The 18,596-nt window shown below is 36.8% G+C and overlaps 1 protein-coding gene and 1 non-coding gene across 4 annotated transcripts in view; both read right to left on the bottom strand.

Moving 5' to 3' along the window:
* The window catches only part of LOC115446547 (amyloid protein-binding protein 2), an 85,883-nt gene that overhangs the window by 25,450 nt on the left and 41,837 nt on the right, over positions 1–18,596 (bottom strand). The window lies entirely within an intron of this gene.
* On the bottom strand, positions 11,671–11,743 carry Trnat-ugu. Its single transcript has one exon. It is a non-coding gene; the product is annotated as a tRNA-Thr (tRNA).

Below are 18,596 nucleotides of genomic sequence, written 5' to 3'. Positions count from 1 at the left end.
ATAAACTAGCTACGTAAGAAAATATAACCACTAAATCCTATATTCCTTTAACCATTATCAGTTCCACGTGCATATTGTCACGCGTAAACAACTCCCAAACATGATGTCATTTAATAATAATTCTTTAATTTTATTTTTAAGTAAACAAGTTAAGCTCTATCCATACAGGTGGTACAAAAATAATTATATTGTAAAACAAATCCGAGCAGTTAAGGGCGTATTTCGAGCTTGAATGTAGCCAGTTGTGACAGATTCCTTGTTTCAAAATTACAAGGGAACCACGTGGTTTGTACCGTATCTTGTCGTGTGGATGTTTGGCTTTATATATTCATATATAAAGCCAAACATCGACACGATAAGATTAGATATGCGGATTACACGTACGTAAGCTGATTAAGTTATCAGTCACAAACAAATCACGAGGTATCCCAAGATCGGAATATTTGTTTTGCATACCACTTATGTTTGTTTTGTTTTATCTGGCTGCACTTCTGTACTAATCCGTAATTTTTTTTGTGCTGTAGTTTTACAGAATGGTGATTGATTCACCATGGAGGTGTATAATAAAACTAAGTAATTACTTTTTACATTTGTACGATTGAATCATTGCAGCCTGTAAATTGAAATAGATAAAATGTCTTGCATTTTGTAACCAATTTTTTCCTGCAGCTTTTAGAACTTCATCGAGTCATTTCTCTACTGGTCTACCTTTGTTTCTCATTCCCGCTGGCCTTTTGCATACAACAGACATTATACAAAGAATAAAAATAAAAATGTAATACTTTCATTTGATACATAAGAACTGCCGGTATAAAGAACTGGGGTTTGAGTCAGGTTGACTCAGCCAGGACACTCAGGGTGTTCTGAGGAAATCAGTTAATAATGACCTGATTAGTCATACATTGTACTTGACCTATGGAACAAAAGATTCTATCAACTAGAGGTTCATCTTATTTTAATTGGTATAGCGACATTGTACCTGAGCTATGGAACAAGAGATTCTATAATCCAGAGGTTCATCTTCTTTAAACATGGCTTCACAATATCATAGATGATTTTGCTAATTAAAGTAGTTACGAGTTCTGGAGATCAGTTCTCTTAATTAAAATTGATATCTAACATATTATAAAATAAGAGCTGTCATACAAAAACATTGCGTCTCTGCCCAACCCTTCGGATAGAAGCATGAGCTTGTAAGTACTTGATAAAATTGAACCAGCGTAGGCTCATATGTATCTAATAAATGATAATATTTGACCCCTAAATCCTACCGAAAGCATTATTTTTATTTGTTTAATACGCAATAGACCCTTATCTCATATTGTACTTAATTTTTTTTAAGCGTAGGCACTGAGTCACGGTGACACAATATTAAGATAACAGTAACGAGTAAATTGCTCCGTCCCGTTGGAGGAAAGGTCAAACTACAACGAAGACATCTGTTGCTCTTGTTAAAATTAATAAAGTTTTTTTTTGTTTCTGAACCACAATGTAGTTTGTTGTCGACGCACGGAGACATTGAGCGTCTGTCTGTGATTTAGAAAGTAATGCTTTATTTTTTTATTATTATTATATCTTCTTGTATCGGTGCTAACTTTGATAATGGCCGAGTTGATTTTGAATAGAAATTCATTGACAGGTAGGTTTTTTTACGCTACAATACATCGCAGAAAAATAATCGCGAGCAGTGCCTGTAAAATTTAGTTATAGTGAAATTGCGTAATAAATGTCTCTGCTTTCCCTTCAAGGATACGAGACTGACCTTACATTAATAAAAATCCTTTACATCCCGTTCTATTACAAATATTCGTCGGTCTTAGCTTGACAAATCCACCGAGAGCCAAATATGCAACAATGTACAATGTTCTAATAACAACTATGAATAGCACATTACATAACAGATAAATTGTTATACGGTATACACGTATAGCACTTGATAACAGTCTAGAAGTAAGTCTTGGTAGTAACTCTGTATGACAAACCACGTAGAATACTGAGATTACAGAACAAGGAATCGTTACTCACGGCCGGTTTTAATAAACTATATTAATAATAAGCTTCGATATCAGAATTTCTTCATTCGTAAGTATATCGGAATAAACATGATTCGGAATGGTCTATTTCACAAACGATTGAAAAAAGAGTTCGGAATTGTTTAATTGAAATCGGCGAGAAGTATACTTCTGTCGTGAACATTCGTTTGAACAATATTATGGCCCATGTTTGGAACGCTGTCTCAAACCCATTACACTGACATGACATATATAATACATATAGAATAAAGTAACATGATTATAATAATTCAAAAGGTTCGTATTTGTTTCTTTTATATAGCCAAAGGACATCCTCATCACCTCATTCGTACTATTTAAAAATACCATATTCATATGAACTACCAATATTAAAGTTGCCGGAACTCCACAAAAAGATTACTACGAAAATAGAATAAAGATACCGATTTGTCCGCACTTCGTAGTAAACAGTGATAATTCACTAATTCGAAATACACACACCGATGGAGCAATGCAAATGTTGGCGCGGCAAATACCACGTCACATGACGACACGGGTATGGGTGGAAATTAAAAACGAAACCGAAATGGTATTTAACATTATCAGTAATGTAAACAAACATTAGCCACGATTGACGATGTCAATTGTGTAACCTTTGTAATCTAAAGACTATGTATAGTACATCATACTCGCCTTGTATTACGTGGGGTCTATAATGTGGGTGTGTTACAACTCTGCTTAGCCCTCAAAAGGCATGACGATGACATACATAGTAAAACTGTTAGTTGAGACTTGAGAGAATGAAATCAATGAAATTAGATGAATTCCAAAACTAGATATCTACTGGACGCACGTTTGTTTGATCTCTCTGATATTCAAATATTTATTCAAAAATTGGAAAGAAACGCACAAACTCACAATCCTTTCTCAATATTGGTTACTATAAAACACTGCATATCAACACAAGTGGCTGGTGGTAGGACATTTGCATTCGTCCGCACACCGGCTATAGTAAACAAGGTGTATAGTGGATCAAGTTAGTGTGGCAAGGTCCGGAATCAGCCTGTGTATATCCAGTTACAAACAGTTTGCCTTAATTGTATAGACAGACGAGGTATAATGTTCTGTCGTCAGACTTTATCTGGACCCTACTCCACTTAGTATCTAGAGAGAGATTCCAGAGTTTCTCGCCCGTTATTCTCTGGTGAGAACTGCTTTCCGAACTGGTGGTAAAGTTTATATTGACGGAATCTAAATAATGTATAACATTATACAGGTTAAAATAAATTATTTAATTTCATCCATATTACCAGGGGCAGTGGGGTCACTTTGCCGTGTCCACATTAAAAAGAACCGGTTAACTCTTATTTCTCGACCCACAAAACTTCACCTGCGACCTGTCCTTGGCCCACAGACGACCTTCGCGTCACTAGAGAGACGTTTGAAGGTCTCAGGACGGAACGTAGTGAAAGAATTCGGGTCAAGGTGAAATGTTTAAGTGGAATGAGCCGATTTAATCGCTTAGTGGTTGAATATATCACTATACTATTAATGAACATTTTTTTTAATAACGTATGTCGGCAAACGAGAATGTGGGTGAAATTTAAATGATCTCCACGTTTCGCAAACATAAATGTAAAAGAACTTGGATGCTTTTCCGGCTAACTTAACCTAAACTAATCTGAAAAGCGGGGACGCGGGAAGAGCAGAGGGGTGTATTTCGGGCCTTCATTCACCATAGGAGACTGCCTCGGTGGCATCCTGGCATTCCGAGCGCGATACACACTGTCTGAGATCTCAGCTTCGCATCCCGCGTAGGACAAAGTGATATTGGATTTTCTGCTGAGGCTGGAATTTGCCCGGTAAAGCGATAGGCTCGCCCTCATCATAGGACAGAACACACAGGATAAAAGTGGATGTCCTGGTTGCATCTCTACCTACTCCTTTGGAGATTAAGGTGTGATGTGTGTTTATTTATTTGAAAGACAACAGCATAATATCATTTCACGTCTGGCTCCCGCGAGACAGTGACGCGACCACGTTTGAGCCGACAAATTCATGCAGTAAACATGAATGCAACGTGGTAATACAGTATGGTACTTAAAAATGAATCTATAAGTACTAGCATTAAGCTAAGTGTAGTTGTTGGGCATTATACGTCAGAAGATGACAAATAATATACAATGAAATCTTGACATTGTAAGGAAAGGAATTATCCTTATTCAAGTGTCACAATAAATTTCTGCATAATTACAATTCTATGGAAACATTTAAATGGTAATCTATCACGTCTTACATTGAAACAGGGTACATTTTAGTTCCTTTACAATGTCCATCAATCAAGATAATTTCTCAATTATAAACTGACATGCTGTAATCCATGGAACGAAATGGACATGTATGGCGGTGAATGGACGCGGTAAGGTAAGAACACCTATCTATGGAAGTTATTAATCAATATAATACCTGATCAATGTTATTACATCTCACTGGCTCACTATTACAAGGTCCTATGTAATTTTTTTTTATGTATATTGAAAAAGTTTATTTATAGTTTTCATGTCGGTAAAAATTAGAAGCGATATTAGTTAATGGTCCCCCTTTATTTATATTTCGGGATTATTGAAAAGTTTAATTAAAAAACGGCACAGATTTATACAATATATAATTCAATTTATGCAAAAAAAAATACTTACAACCTTGTAATAGTCATCGAGCAACTTCTGTTTTAGATCATTTCATTGGAAATTCAAACATTACGTTAATATTGTTTTCCCGTCACCTATCCTCATGCCCATTCCAATAGAAAGAAAAAAAGAAAGAAGACAGAAAGAGTGTGAGTGAGAGTGTGTTAAAAAAAAACCTATAGTGTTGTCCGGTCTGAGAATCGAACTCAGGACCATTCCATAACGGAACCAAGGAGGCGATTAACAAGACTACCACTTACAAATACATTGTACACCCATACAACGTATGAAATAACTAATACCAAATCGCATCAACATTAGCAAGCAAGTCTGTCGTCTCGTGCGTTTCATTACGATACGTGTAATTATCGCTAGCATGCTAATTGACAATGTATCACCGCTAGAGATGGCTACACACTGCTGTGTTTGTAATCCGTGTTGGTAATAATATCGATGTGTTCGTCACAGTATCGAAATTTGCGCACTTTTGGTGTTAATATGGTCAAATAATATCTTAAAATGATGGTTAAGACGCTCGTTATACTGGGTGGATCATAGATTGATGTTGTTCATAACTTTATTTGTGATTTGCTCATGAATAATCAAAATCCGGGTACCCGGAAGAGTTGAAATGGGTTTTATAGATTAGCATGACGCAGTGAGAGTATTTTAAAGACCCATAGCATTCTTAAGTTTTTCCTTTCGTAAGAGATAGGAGACATATTACTTCAGACGAAAGAACGATATTAGGAAGTCTTAGAAATCCAAATAAATAGTTTTATTTTTATGTCTAACATTCGCGTAAACACAAGAAATCAATACTTAACTAGAGTGAACTCGCCAATACTCAACGTATCGATATTTTGTATGCACGTGTCGCTCACCGGAGTAACATTGTTACTATATTATATACACAGTAACAATGTACCGCTCGCATGTTACCCTGCAGCGAACCAACTACCCGTCTAGACAGGTTTGACTGACTATAAATCTTTACAGACTATTACTGTAGAGCTTGCAGCTGACCTTTCAGTTATATATATATCTGAGGTTAATTACCTTATAAGTTCATTTTTTTCCCTGCTACGTGGACAATAATTTATCTACAATAGTATAAATCTTACTCTGATTATTATCGGTAATAAGGATGCCATTGCACTGGTGTTTACTTGTGTCAGAAGGATTTGGAAGCCACGCTCATGTATCTCTTGCACTAATTAACTCTACCTTACAGTTTTGTGATATGTAATATGTGATGATTACGAAGGTGTGTGAAGTCTACCAATCCGCACTAGGTCAGCGTGGTGGAACAAGGCCTAATCCCTCTCATTAGTACAGGAGGCCCGTACAGCAGTGGGACAGTATATAATACAGGGCTGATATTATTATTACGATTTTACGTTAGCTAACTAAGCTTATACATTATGTTTTAAAACACTATTATTCATTCTTACGTAAACACACATCTACGTGTAAAATCTAAAATTAAAACCGCGCAAAACGCGAAATCCAAGATCAATGTTTTCGTAGCAGTTATGTAACTTCCTACATATCTTTATGATTACCATATTTTTACATTTGCACGCCGCTTCGTCCGCGTAAAACTCTTCTCATTCAGCAATAATGTAACTTCCTATTAGCCACAAACTCAAATCTTTTACTCTCAAACGGGTAAACAGAAACGCAATTAGTGCATCCAATTTCCGCCATGTATTTTGCTGTCTTATGATGAGAGGAAGCAGGCTTATCCTTATTTTAGAGTCCGCCTGGGTAGGTACCACCGCAATGTCTAATTCTGTCGCCAAGCAGCATAACACACATCACTGTTGTATTTCGGTTTGAAGAACATTGTAGTCTGTGTAACTACTGGACATAATAAGACTTAACATCTCACGTCAGATTAGCACGTTCAAAAAGAAATACATAAAATCTGTTTAGTTTTATATAACAGTATACAATATTACATAATATCAAAACATCGTATTACAATGTGATAAACACGTACCGGCGCGGCGGCCACACACGTTCAAAATAGATATTCTTGGAAGTAACATTTCAGAACAAATGCGCTTGTATTGTAGCAGCTTGTACGATTTAATCATTGTGTTTACAGAGTTTGCAGGTTGAATACATTTTAACAAATGGCTTTTTCCGGTATTCTGATGCTGAATACTGTGCAGGAAAATCAAATGAGCTTTTTATTGCTAACTAGTTGACCCGACAGACGTTGTCCCGTCTTAAGTATGAATATGCAGCGCGCATTCTGTCAATCGCTGAAATTAACTTCCTTCCTTATTTTTTTTTCATAAGGTCCTTCGCCTGACAATAACAAACACAATAAAAAAAAATAGTGAAATCGGTTCAGCCGTTCGCGCGTGATGGCGTGACCAAGGAAATAGGGATTCATTTTTATATATATGTAGATGGTTTGCTAGTAGCGAGCATAATATCGTCGCACTAGCTTTTGCCTGCGGCTCCGCCTGTGTGAAGATGTTTTTCCGGGGTAAATATTTTACTGGGATACAAAGTAGCCTATAGCACTCAGGAATAATGTGGTTTCTTATTTGTGAAAATTTCAAAATCGGTTTTGTAGTTTTTGAGATAAGCGTGTTTAAACAAACTCTTCAGTTTTATATTAGTTTAGATTATCTTATCTTACCATAATATTATATATGCGATTTTTTCAAAAGGATGTTTGTTAATCCAAATCCGTTCAGCTTTTTATAAGTTAACTTACTTAGAAAAAGTTGAACGCATTTGGATGAAATTTGGCAAAAAGGTAGACTATGTGGATTGACATATAGACTACCTTATAATTCGGTAATTTGCTCTCATGGGAAAAAAATCGGATTTTAATGAGAAAAGATGACGTTGGCGTCATTCGTGTTTTGCTATAAATGGCTAGTGCTTTAGAGAGTAAGACATAAATTCCAAATGGGCAACTCGCATCTAACAGCAAAGTAAGAGATAGACAATTGCGTATGGATGTCACATTGTCATTCAATATTCAAGCATATTCAGTGTAAAATCTCATTTTCCAAACAATTTTCTACTTAAATAACACAAGCACTCTCTTGTCATACAATATTACGGTTAATTAGTCGTGTAAACATCATCAAGTAAATAATACAGCCATCTGAATGACGGCGTCATCGGGACCGCTCGTGCGTTAATATTGACTATTATATTACTGATGTCATCAGATGTGGTTAATTGTACGACACATGGTTCCGTGTTTGTGGAGTTTTATTGTGTTTTATTGCAAAGTTTACAGCTTAATGAGCAAGTTGAGCGACAGATAGGCGCCAGGGCGGCGCTCAAATATAAACCATTATAATTCAAATAAGAACAGCGTCTTGCTCTTCCTTTTGAGAAATGTTAGGTCTTGTTTAGGAAAATATGCTAAAAGGTTCTTTAAGACGCCATGCCATAGTGTTTGAACACTGTACGAAGACATTATTGGCTATAGACGTATCTGCCCAGACGAACTATACTTTCCAGATCTATCAAAATACAACATCAGCCGTTGATATCTCCCGACTAAGAAAAGAGGCAACAGTAACAAAACCCTTTTCAAAACCCCCATTATTTTTTTTTGCCTTATTCTTCAGCCTTTGAAAGTCCACTACTAAACATGGACCTACTCTAAGCACGTCCATACGAACCTGTTCCAAGCTGCCTAGATCATCAGAAAGATACGGAGACCAATTAAGACAATATCCGGGAGCATCCAAACCATCTTTACAATAGACATTAGAAGAGGCGCCAAGAACTCACAATCGTGTGACATAAATAGCAATAAATCGTTATAAAATTAGCATCGGTATTTACGCCGCGTGCTCGAACACAGTGGGAGCGGAGTGGAAGCGAGAGCGGATACAATATCTAATCGTATTACATGTACTTACGTATGAATGCGTCATAGAATACAGAAATATTGTCAAAGGTGCTGAGGAAGGCGCAGTTAACAACAGCGGACGGAGGCGACGATCGCCTCTTTACAAAGTAGTACTAATCTGGCCCAAATCTTACTTGAATTTATTTAAACCCTAGTACGGCAAAGTGAACTGCACCGAAAATTATACAAAATACCATGCTGACTCCAGTTATCATAACGTAGACCTACGAGAATCATCGCGTCCTTCAACGATACCAACAAAAACACCGGGTAGTCTTGGTGTACATAATTAACTAACCTTGGAACTCAACTCGTTGGCACAAGTCGCTATGGTGTATTTTCCAGCAGTAGCATTATGTGCTGACAAGCCAGGTACAAAATTGTAGGATATATTTTATATCGGCCCGGATATCGACCATCGTACACAAGGCGTTTTAACCTGCCATAGTGGCTCTCGGAAGTATATCGCGTTCCGGGTTCAGTTTGTATATATCCACTTCCAACAGACCGGCATAATTGCGTCGACTGCCGATGGGTGATCATCTCTCGTCAGTCGACATTCTATTAGACCCCACTCCACTCACACAGGTGTAGTGGGGTGACTGCGCGCTCGTAAAATATATCCTACCCCGCTCCCGCTTGAGTCGCGAACATAGCTTTACGAATGTACCGTTGGCAATCACCGGTGTTGTGATTGCAACGGCCTTGCGACCGCAGCGCGCCTGCAACTCCACCGTGCACTTTGCATAGCGATCTCTATTTACAAAACTTCTCTGTGTCATCATAACTTATTGTTTATATATTTTCAGTTGATAGTGTACCGTTCGCATGAACCTGGGTGGTATTTACGGGTTTATACGATGGACAAGAGCGAGATAATATTAATCAAATCTATTGCATGTTACATCCAGTGGTAACTCTTGATGTTTATTTCTACAATGCTGTGTGACTACGTGTAGATATACTGGTGGAAGTACATGTTATTATGTTAATATTTGGTGTCACATAATTCAAATGCAAAATGGAATTGCCATTTGTAGCTTCTGAGAGGATTATGCGCCCTCTTTGTTATAGGTTCATCCTCTAATTAGGACAAGCGCGTAAAAGTGGTTACATTTCTTGAATAATAAAAATTTAAAAAAGCTCCCGGCTTGTTTACGCGCACCGCCATTTTACCTTCCTTAAGCCGATTAGAAAATATTTGGAGAGGGAATCAAAACTCTCAATTTCACCTTTATTGATTATTGAAATCAATAAAATATAAATAAACAGCAATCTCCTGGAAATCCACGTAACGTTTCAAACAATTGCATGAATTTCGTACCGAGAAACATTCGCGTTAATTAAACCGCGCTATAACCGCCCGGTTGAATAACCAGGCTTCAGTACGTGTTGACGGGCTGTTGAAATCTTCAGAAACAGCACGCTTTTATTGTTGCTGAAACGTGACTGCACACGTAAGTGTTTGGACGGCTCGTTGAACGTGGCGGCGCGCGCGGCGCAATGTACCCACTAAGGCTGAGATGTAATCAATGAGGACTATGTGCTGATTTTACATTGAGATAAAACCTATTGGACTTTGACATATTTTCTAAAAACTACAAAAATATCAAAATTGTCTAACTAATGAAAAAAACAAATCGAATTTATAATTTTAGACTAATTTAATTTAAATAAAAACATTTTGCGTTTACCACATTGAATATGCCGATGCGGACGTAAATCTTGGCCTAAAAACTTTAACGACAGATCATTGCACTCGGCGTTTCGCTTCACTCATTTTACAAATTAGATAAACCACGTGATACCTAACTCGCGAGGGCCACTTATGATGAGGTTTATAAAATTAAAGGAGTTATAAAGTTCTTGAATTTCTCATACTGAGTTCGTGAAACAAGCGGCGGACACGACGTAAGAGTTATTATAATTTGGAGCAATTCTTAATTTTCATATTGATTTTTGGCATCCCCAGAGTTACAAGAACTGGGGTAGTATATTTTAATGATCTCCAATATTTTTTTCAGTTTTGCGTGTTTGGATCGAAAGGCCACACATAGACAACATTAGACATACATTAATGCGGAACAAAATATACTTCTGTCTGTTAGTTATTTAACCATACTATGCAAAAAAACTTATTTATAAACGACGCCTAAGACACCCAATAAATTAGACATTCAGATGGTGGTACATTTAAATTTGGCATTATTCGTACAACGTATTTATCTTTACCAGTGGTCGCCTACCGGTCAAAATTAAACTGCTATTTATAAACTTTATTTTTCTGCACTCCCCTATATTGCCGTACTAAGCGCAAAAGCGGTATGTCAGGGAAACCTTATTTCGAGATAATCAAAGTTTTGTAAAGTAGTTTTATATGTAAAACTGAGATAGAGAAACTCTTTTAAGGCTTTTTAACAAGTTCTAAATAAAATACTGTTCATTGGATGGGTATATCTTTAAGCTATCTGACGACATATTTTTTTTTTGAGTTATTGCTTTTGAGCTTTGCACGGCAGTATACGTGCTTTAATCATCTCTAATCCCATACTTCTCCATGCGCGCGCAATGTGCTTCAAAAGGGGAACAAAATTTTTCTTCACATCTATATATATAAAACAAAGACGGGTTTGTTACAACACTTATAACTCGAGATCTGCTGAACCAATTTTCATGGTTATTGATTCGTTGGATTTGTCTCCGCCCCGAATAGCAGAATACATCTTAAAAACAATGAAAACTCGATATGTGTAATAATACTTAATCATTTCAATAAATGCTCATTTTTGTTTATTACATGTCAAACATTTGTTGTCCAATCCTGTCAAATATTGTAAACAACTATTCATGTGTGCGTTCAGAAATTTATTTTGTGTAAAAAGTTTAGGTACTGTTATATTTGTTTGTTTTAGACATTAATTTGTGTAAATTATTTATAAATTATTCATTTTTTTAGAAAAAATAAACATACGCATATTATCTGTAAATGGTAAGAGAGGGAAAGGAATAGGGAAGAGGAGAGAGGGACCATCTCGAATAGAAGTGTATAGACAAATCGAGAAAAATCCAAAATAGCTCGGACCGGGACTCGAACCCGGGACCTTTTGATTACAAGTCAACTGCTCTTCCTTCTGAGCTATCCGAGTTACTTTAGATTCACATTCGTTTTGTCTATATCTATTATCGAGCCACACCGTCCATCATACGGTAGTACACCATACGCATATTAGCTGTAAATGGTAAGAGAGGGAAAGGAATAGGGTGGAGGAGAGAGGGACCATCTCGAATAGAAGTGTATAGACAAATCAAGAAAAATCTAAAATAGCTCGGAATAATACCTAAGATCTATTCTACAAGTTAACAAAAGTGTAAATGTCTTTTTATAGGTTGTCTATGATTTTTCTTGATAAGCTATTGTCTGTCAGTGTTATTATATTTGGTGATTTTATGTGGTTTTGTGCGAGTGCATATTCAATATTACTATTAATAACAATGCCGCGTCCTAGAAGATCTAATCTTTCCCAGCGGAGCCGTAATGCAATTAGGCAACGGAATATCGCGAGTCAATTATCTGATGAAGAACGAGAAATTGCACGAGAAGAGCGCCGCGTTAGTATGGAGCAAAGAATGGCCTTAATTCGTGCTTCTCAAACACAAGAGCAAAGAGAGGCAGCCCGTGAAACGGCTAGGTTAGAAACGAGAAATCGTCGAGCTTATCGTTCAGATGAATAATCTTCGAAGTGCAAGAAGAAATGGTTCAAGTATTGATTTGAATCGAGCAGCGTTTCTATATGATTGCACCATCGACTACAGCTTGCATGGTTTAGTTTGCATTGGTCCAATGGACGTTGTTTGCCAGCATTGTGGCGCATTGAAGTTTGCTGGTGAAACGCCTGGTTTGTGCTGCCTTGGTGGTAAAGTGAAATTGCCATTATTGGTCCCGCCACCAGAGCCATTGTGTTCCCTGCTTTATGTTTTCATATTTCTATTATTTTGTATCACTGTATTACGTTCATCAAAGCCTAAATTAGTTCAGCTAAAAGGTAACACGACACTCATTGACTGTTAGGCGGTACGAAGTTCGCCGGGTCAGCTAGTATTAATATATAGGTAAATCTGTATGTAACCAAGTACAATCGCATAAAGATCGTGTAAAGCCGAGTTTATTTAAATAAACGCCTTTGTTATGCTAATGCGGGTGTATGTAGGAATGTTTTAAAAACAATGTGCAGTCGATACGAGACTCACCCCGGGGTCGCGGGTACTGTCCCCGAAATCTTTTGTTTCCGATTGTCGATAATAATGTAAACAGTATTACCGGTTCATATATAAATAAATTTGACTTTTTAATTAAATAAATCAGGTCAGATAACGGTACGTGACAGTTGCATATATTTATTCATTTGTTTTTTTTATAGCTTTGAATGAGGAGGATATATCTCAGGATATCGTGCGCAGTGGAATACCAAACAATACTTTGTAATTCAAGGTGTTGAATGGTGTTTCTACTGTTTATGGGCGGTCGTATCGCTTACCATCAGGCGAATAGCAACCTCGTCTCGTCATTCAAAGCGATAAATAAAAAGAAACAGTTCGACAATATTCGACGATTGACTTTTATTTAACGTAGTATTTTTACTTATTTTTTCCGACATTCAGCGATGGCATTATCCTTATTGTAGCCCCATGATTATAGAGTTTTTGCATGACAAAACATGGCGCCACTTTTATTTTATACGACTCAATTAGCAGTAAGGACTCGACTTACATTAAGCGCCACGACTACACAGAAAGATAAACGAGAACTTCGAAATTAGATGCACTACGCCAAATACCTTAAATATATCAGATAACCACTTATAATAGTTTGTTACACTGGATACATACCGTCTGGACATAATGTTCCTCTAAGTCGGGACTAGAAACTGCAGCTAAGCTATAATAAACGCGACAATATCTTCCTAGACGATCTATATGTGAAATCTAAACCTAACTCAACTAAAACGTTGGAAACAAATACCCCTGAGGATAAACAATATCAGCACCCTTTACACAACCCTTCCCGCGATCCTCTAGTTCGTTAACATTCCAAGAGGATATTGTGTTCACAAAGGGACGTCTAGACTGCGAACAATGTCGTAGGTATCCAATAACCTTCTATTACGCTGTTGAACATTATTCATTGTAAACACAAATATTGTGATGTTGTTGGTGACTTCCTTTGAAACTACGCGCCCACATTCGATTATAACATCCGATCCAATCGTAATATGGTTCATTCATTAATTCATTCAATATTATGAATATATAAAAATTATAAATTGCATTCATTTATCAATTAATACTGAATTTATATCTCGTATTTTACTTCTTTTATTCAGTCACTTCGATCAGCATATATCATATATCATCATCACTTCGGCAGCGTATATGAGCTAAGGACGAATAGGTTCTGGGTTCGAATCCTGAGACGGTCACTTAATGTGATACACAATAATAAGAACAAACGCAAATAATTACTGTAACTTATATAAAACATGTTAGTTAGCGCCGACTTTGCATTGTAGGATACTCTACATAAAAGGAAGAAAAATTTAAGCAGATGAAATCCAAATTTTGTATTGTATAGCAAATGCGCACACATCTATTTTTCATTAGAAATAACAATATTTGCTGCATAAAGTACCAGGAAAATTGAATTAAGTAAGTCGTTTTAGACTGTAACAATAAAACATGCTCCCCGCTAAATTGCACTGGCGGTAACTCACGCGCGTTCCTCGCGTATTTTTAGACTTGATTTATAGCACACATGTATAACACAGTGTTTTAAATATACTCCGTAATCATGACTGACAGTTTAAACTGTTTTATTTTTGTTCAGTTTTTTAGCAACTGTCATCGATACGTTAAAGTCGCCATGGCTAGGAACATCGCGATTTTCAAAGTAGCGGACAAACGACAACTACTAAAAGCAATTTGCGAGTTCCGAGATTTTCTCTTTATCTCGCTATCTCCCTCGCATGTCCGCAACTTAATAGCGCTGACGTCACAGATACAGGCGTATGCCTGCCTATTTTCAACACTAAATAATTCCTTCAACAATAAATAGCCCAGCGTATCGCCTTCCTGAACGCCAACCATCCCAATTCTAAATGCTTCAATTTGATAATGTGAGTGTGAAAACTATTCAAGTAACGCTGCTTTACCACGTTTTCCTTTGTTTATTGAACTCATGGCATCGAACACAAGCAGCATCTATTGTTTTTAATGTAACTAAATATTAAAAATTCTACGGGTAACGCCATCTAGTTTAAGCTGTGTGTAACTGCCTAATTACTTACTTTTCTTTTTTTTTTTTTTCACAATAAACGTTAGGCTGTTTTCAAACTACTATCCGTGCGTTTCATTAGCATCGTCTGTAGCGCGTCTGGCGTCTAGTCTCGAGGCTGTACCACAAACCATGATAGAAAGTGACTGATTTATTAGTATGCATTTAATAAATACGTGGGCGCGACGGAAACCAGCCCGCGCTATTATTTTACACCATTACCTACGCAAATCTAAACAATTGCATTCTTGGCATATTGCTGTTCTCTATTGCCTAAAACATATATTTATTGGTGCTGGGTGCAATATATCTATATTGATTGTCAACGTTGCTGGAAGTCAATATAGTAAATTAGTTGTAGTTTTGTCTGTCTGTCCCCAAGCCCTATAGTGTTGTTGCCATTATTAAAGAGGCTCAGTTTTGATTTTTGATCAAGCACTATACTTATCGCGTCGGACAACAGTATAAAAAACAATTATCCAATATACATACATACTCATAACATATTATGCCTTTACCTGTAAACAAAAAATAAATGGTTAGATCATGCATAAAAATATCAAATTAGTAATATACAAAGTTATTAAACCCATTACCGAGGTCTAGGCGTATAATGTTGCGAAAAACGCAGGTAATATGTAATGCGCCGTAGTAAATAACATTGTAGCATTTGCTTACGTTTTATTACACCAATTTACATAGATATTGAAGAACATTCCGGGAAACTATGTTACTTTTTACCCAAATAGAGACTTACCCGCCCTCACACCCACCACTACAACTCCTGTAAGCCAGGATCAGCAGTGGCACGCATTTTATGACACCGAGCAGTGAAGCTCGGGCGAGTCTCAGGGAAAACTAATATGTCATTATCTCGCAACGAAATTAATCAAATAGAAAGATAGGGAGGAGTTGGAAATACCTACTCTTTTTTTACCCAAATAGATAGCATTTTAGCTAGTGAAAACCTCACCACAATCTTTGATTACATGAACTAAATCAAAAATAAGATCAGAACACAGAAATATATCCAATATGGTGATAAGCTCGGCCCCTATCGCATCATGAGACGGAACGGAGACACACATAGTGCTCTGCCTAAACCTTCTGAGATAAATGGCATGAATGTGTTTTCATCCTTTTCGATTACGTCTTCTGTCCTACAATCATCGGAACTCTAGTAAAGGCTAAGCCAACTAAAGCGAATTAGTCTATTATATATCGATTATGAGAGCCCACAGTACCCACACCGTCCACACACAGGCTGTATGAGTGTAAAACAATCTCCCCCTTACTTAATGTCCTACTACGTACACTTTGTAACATGTCCAACTTTGTTAATTATTGTTACGTAAACTTAACAGTTTTTGCTAGTGCAATGATCGGTTTTTATCGTTAGCTATAAAAAAGTCGTTGCACTCTCTGACCTTACAGATGACGTGGGGTTGATGGCAGCGGTCTTCTAGAACGTAATGAGACGCGTAATTACATTTATATAATAAGAACTATTGAGGTCTATTAAATATTACGTCACTAGATACTGTCAGTTATCATTTCTCAGTTCAGATGTAGGGCAGACCCACGTCTAATATTAGAAATCCATCTATTTATAGATCAACAATGCCTATTGCCTACATTGCAGTGTTCGAAGTCCAGTGAGATAGTTAATGGGCAAACTTTGCCCAGTTTAATTGGGACAGACGCCCCCCGTCCAATGTTGGATGATAACAATTTCATTGCAAACATTGGTCCGATATGTGTTGCGTGTTGACTTTTCTATCCTCAATTGTGTCCAATTTACATATTACAAATTGATTTCAATTAATTTAATCAATCGTGAATATTTATTATAGAATATGACCTTATGCCTTGATAATAATACAAATCGATTAAGCTTTGGTACTTTCATAAAGCGTCAGTACCAGTGTAACACACATTACACTGGTACTGACGCTTTAGGAAAGTTTGTGGTTTACTACTTTTTTAATAAAATTAAGAAGAGTGATCCATTCGCAAAATCTTGTATTATTACATTTTGGGTAACGTACAAACTTAATGCAGAACAATCAGAATACTTTTGTAGTGTGGGGATCGTCGCTTCGAGATTGAAAAGTCAAAGACAAAAAGAAATCTGAAATTTCGTACAATTTACTCAATGCACATTACAAACGATCCGCACTAAATCACAGTTAGCTTTACCATACCTCCAGAATAACACACACCATTGGCAATTGATAGACCATTCTAGAACTTACTGGATATCTTTTGCCGATATTATTTCGACCTCGAAGCACAAGACATAAGGAATGCGAACGATACACGCGTGTTGAAATTACTGGTATGGGTCGCACATACCTCTTACGCAACTAGACACTCGGTGGGACATGCTGTGCGATGCGCTGAATGTTCTAGAACGGGGAAAATGGGGTAATTAGGACTCTACTAATGTATCACTTATTGAATTAATTTATTGAATAAATATTTACTTCAAGAATGAAGCTTAGTTGTACTTAAATTAGTTTATATTTGGAATTTAGCACAAACTATACTGAACCTAGTGCAACGTACAGATGAGGTCCAAAATATAATGTCGTATATGGAGACCCGAAGAATTATGCAGGCTTAGTTTTACTCTTGGATAAATTAATCAAGACAACTCGGGAACCGAATTTGATAAGTTGATTGTTATTTCAAAGACCCCAATACATAACAACACCACAATACAACAATAACAACAAACATACAATGATATTACCACCAATCGGTGTAGCAAAGGAATCAGATGTATAGATAGTCGCTTAAAGTAAAAAATAACATTAACAATAACGAAAGAGGTATAGAGGAGCTATACATATTTAGAGATGCAAAATTCAAACAACGTACTCGTCTAATTTCTTTTAACCGACTGTTAAAATCGTTTCTCAGATTGTCCTCATCTTATTCAGTGTATATCCAGCGAGCATCATCAATTACACCGAATACAACGGTGATTTGAACAACAAACACTTCAGCTTTACAATATATTAACATAAATGATGACGCTTCCAAATAAAGCGAGCGGTCGTTCGGAAGCGACCACCTACGAACATAGCAAGATAAGTAAACAAGGCGATTAGTATGCCAGCGTGGTCGGTACAAAGCTCGGTACTTGGATGCGAGGGTGACTTATCGAATATTATAATACGTGCTGGAGGTATTATCATGAATAGAAACAAGTTTCTGTGCAGTCACGGCAATAGTGACCCGACAGCATCTAATGGTACGCTGAGTATGGTTTAGATCTTAATTCCGTCCGGGTAATAGATATTCCTCAAAAGATTCTTGTTTTTAGGTGTCAGTACCACTACCGATAAGCGTCAGGGGCAACTGGATAATAATGTTAGGACCACTGACATTCCATCAATACTTGAGGTTATGTATATATTGAGAGGTGAATATGAAACCAGACAAAGATTGTATGTATTGACCATATCGCGAATTTACTTTAGTAAATAAAAAAAGGAATCACAGAAATTAGATCACAAATCACGAAGTAATTGATCCAAATATTTTTTTTCAACGTGGCAAACAACAAAATGTTCAAGCCAGTTCAACAACCACGCCATGGTCACGGTGCTAGCCCATAACGCTTTAAAACAATGGACACGGCATTCGCGTAAAATAGATTAACA

The sequence above is a fragment of the Manduca sexta genome, chromosome 14 (genome assembly GCF_014839805.1).
Source record: "Manduca sexta isolate Smith_Timp_Sample1 chromosome 14, JHU_Msex_v1.0, whole genome shotgun sequence".
Classification (NCBI taxonomy): Eukaryota; Metazoa; Arthropoda; class Insecta; order Lepidoptera; family Sphingidae; genus Manduca; species Manduca sexta.
The sequence above is the reverse complement of the archived record's forward strand: the minus strand, read 5'-3'. Positions and strand labels throughout refer to the sequence as shown.